General features: G+C 40.7%; 1 long non-coding RNA gene across 1 annotated transcript; it reads right to left on the bottom strand.

Annotated features, from left to right (window-relative positions):
• Positions 1-1,698: 1,698 nt before the first annotated feature.
• On the bottom strand, positions 1,699-3,123 carry LOC119884878. Its single transcript, XR_005441104.1, has 3 exons — positions 3,025-3,123; positions 2,431-2,530; positions 1,699-2,057 (listed from the first exon to the last, which is right to left on the bottom strand). It is a non-coding gene; the product is annotated as an uncharacterized LOC119884878 (long non-coding RNA).
• Positions 3,124-3,728: the final 605 nt, after the last annotated feature.

Raw genomic sequence — 3,728 nt, 5'->3', positions numbered from 1 at the left:
ATCATGCTGAACCATCCTCCAATTTCATCTGAGAAATCCAGATTGTTTTTAAAATACATGATAATTTCATTAAAGTCTCACTGATTCGTTTTTAAGTGTAGGTAAATAGCAGTAAAGCAAAGTAAAGGCATTATGACAGAAGGTAACCTAGTAGGCCTTTAACTTTACATTCAGTCTGCAGGCAGGTGCTCGGTGTTTTACTTACAACCACCAATAGATGAAATGGTGATGCTCCATTTCCTGTATCTCTGCACCAAAAAACCCACAGCCATTCTCTCCCTGACTTCCTTATCCTCACACAGCACATCTCTCGGCTGTAGTCGGTAACATGGGCTAGACTTCAGAATGGCTTGTCCAGTGTCCAAATATGTAATGCTATAGTTATAGTGTATATAATATTACTAATGTTAAATGGATCATTACATGTGTATGTAATCTGCACCAATTCCCAGCCCTGTGTATAAACCCTCTGCTTGGGGAGGTGACTTTGCATGTGTTACACAAACAAACATCTCTAGGTCTGAGGTCAGCATAACAGACTGCAGAGAGTTTAGAGCCCAACACAAAGCAGCTTGTGTGACATGCTTTGAAACCTCTTAGCCCCACCCAGTATGTGGCATATGACATGCCACTATATTTAGCATAGCCCCATTGTTGTGACAGTTCAGCGTTGAAACACTGTATACACTGGTTTGCTCTCGCATACAATTCTGCACATCCACGGCATTTTCTTTCAAAACTGCAATGCATGAACTTTTAATGCAGGTTAGCTCAAATAACAGGGCTCCACTGGTGTGGCAGTTGTTGTGTAACCAGAAAAACAGACAGACTGTGTGCCAAGAGAAACTACATTTTTCCAGTTCCACCGCCATGTGAAGAGTAACTACAGTCTGCTGTGACTTATAAGTAGGCATCGCATGCTTACATCACTGAATGAGGACCTGCAGTGGAGGCAGCTGGGCTATCAGAAGATGTTGCCACTTGACACACTAAATTCTTTTCTACTTATGTTGTGATGTCAGTGATACTTGTAAAATACAGATAGGTCAAGAAGGCTGGCTTCTTTGGGTTTATATATAAAAACTGGAAAAGGACAGTAAACCATTATGCAACCTGTTAAGCTGAATGCCTAATGCATAATCAGTAGGGTCACACACAATAAGAAAATTTAGCTATCACTGTGTCCTGACACCCAAGATCATCTCATTTCAGCAACACAAAAGACAACAGGTCAAACATATGCTCCATAAACCTTATGAAAGTAACTTTATACTGAACTTCCCTTAAAATTACAGATGACTGTCTCAGTTCAAAAGGTGACATACTCACATCACAGACCATGCACTTGATACAATAACACTAGTACACTATACGCAAATGTTGCTAGGATTATTAATGAGCTTATAATGGTAATTTCCAGAAAAGCTTTGCTGAGTAGATGGCAAGAAATGAAAAGGGTGCTTTAAAACCTAGCCATTTATGTACGTGCCAATTGGTTTACGACTCCTGATGGACCCCCGCCCCAGGGACGATGCAGTTATTAAGGTCTTCCTTGTAGCACTGGGCACTGAAATACCAGTGGTTCTTTAAGTTGCCTGCGTTAATGACCAGCAAATAGTTATCCTTTGAAATCTGAGAAATTGATCTCATGATAACAATTTCACAGTCACATTTATAAAAAAAATAATAAAAAAAAAATGGACTGACTTATTACTTTATTAAAATGTCAAGTCTTCTCACCTTTCTTTGGCAGACCTCTGCCCTTGCCCAATCGGGACTTTCTGTCCAGCAGCTTGCTCTTGGGGCTGGTGGGTGCCGCAGAGGTCCCCTTAACCACATCCCCATTATCGCTGAGAGAGTCCCCCCTCCCAGAGTCCCTGGAGGAGTTTTTTCTCAGCCTCCGCTTGGCCTTCGCCTTGAGGCGTGCTTCATGGATGCTGTTGCTAGACGTGGTCAACCAGTTGCCATTGATCTCATTGTTGATGTTTTTGTTGGAGATGCCAATCTTCCAGTGTCTTCGTCTCCAGATAAAAAGGAGTCACTCAGGTCCTCAGCCTCTGTTGGATTACAAGGATAAATGGGGAGTTAATGCTGAAGTTGGCTGACTATAAGAAAGTAGCTTTTATATGCAGAACAGATCAGGGAGAGCTGATACATATATTTTTCTTTGTGTAAATAAAATAAACTCAGGAAAAGACGCTTTATTTAAGACTGAATTACACTATAATTGATAAAAAAATGTTTTATCTGCAGTCCCCCACCAAATGGAGGGCAAGCAGCAGAATAAAGTCAATGCCAAATTCACATCAGTAAACCTGCAGGCAGTGCAAGAAAAGTACGCAATCAACCACTTCCGCATGAAAAAGTCCCAGTGCCCTGCATCAGACACAGCTGATGAAGCATTTAAATCGTTGACTGTCTCACACCTACCGACGGGGTTTGCGTTCAGCCAGGCCTCGCAGTCAGTTGCCATGTTCTAAAATAGAAAAGAGATTGTGCAGCAGAACAGCGTGCGAATTTCAAATGATACCTGCAATGTTGAAGAGGAAACACAAGTGTTATATGCAGACACGCGTTAATAACATGCCCAGACATGCTGCTAACACAACAGCCTCCCCTCCCCCTATTCATTCAAAGTCGCACTGTTGATAAACAACGGCTAACGCTACGTTAGCTTCAATGTTCACTGTCAACTGAGAGCTGCGTCAAAAGGACCAAACTACAGAGTGCCTAACTGCACGTAGGGGACGATTACAACTGTCACACATAGTCTAACTGTGCAGTTTAAGTTACAGTTTGCAAAGCCCTCCTTACATCGCTGACTCGCCATGTAACGTTATCTGTTGTTGAAGCCCAAGAGACAAGAAAATCTCAAATCTAACTGCACAGAGTCCGCTAGCTTGATGTACATCTCTTAGCTAACATCTACAAAATTGTTTAACCCTTCCCAACACTGACATGTAAACTATTCACGTCTATCTCCCTTGTTCTGTCGATTAAATAACTCACAATAAAATCACTGACCGTCTGTTGTGTCCAAGCTTCAAACTCCGACAGACACAAACGTTGTTGTTTTTGTTTTATATCTACCCAGCAACGCAGACGCGTCGATCCGTTTTTCCTTCCCCTGATTGGCTGGAGGTTTGTGGGGGTTTAAAGGAAAGAACCAATGAAAATACAACACGGGATTCTCTGTTCTCGCACGTTCTGTGAGTGAGTCTACCAAAGTGCTGCCCCCATCTGTGAGACTGCAGAACAGCTCTTTATAGTTTCCCTGTTTATCTCATCAGCTACAACACTTCATTAATGATTATGATATTGATGACTGTTTTTATTTTTTTAAATATGAGGTATTTCTTCATTAAATATGTACTGATTTGGATATCACACATTTTCCAGCACATTGGTAAGAGTCAGGCAGATGGTGTTATTGTGATAATTTACCAAATGGCCAGACATTTATTTTGTTTTAAAAAACATTATTCATGGATTTTTTATAAATATACCAGTTGTATGTGTGAAGGAGCCTTATTCCCCTACATATTTACAGATAAAATACCATATAAAATGAGAATGATTAAAGATATTTGAAAAGATGTCTTGCTGTAAGGCCTAAGAAACCGTGTGTAACATTATAATGATCTAACTGCCTTCAAGAGCGAGGAAAATTACTTGGCATACAGGAAACATGTCAGAAAACAGCTGTTAAAGATTAGCTAACGCAATAG

The sequence above is a fragment of the Micropterus salmoides genome, unplaced genomic scaffold (assembly GCF_014851395.1).
Source record: "Micropterus salmoides isolate LMB-PRFRI ecotype aquatic unplaced genomic scaffold, ASM1485139v1 Ms_hic_scaffold_3745, whole genome shotgun sequence".
NCBI classification, from domain to species: Eukaryota; Metazoa; Chordata; class Actinopteri; order Centrarchiformes; family Centrarchidae; genus Micropterus; species Micropterus salmoides.
The sequence above is the reverse complement of the archived record's forward strand: the minus strand, read 5'-3'. Positions and strand labels throughout refer to the sequence as shown.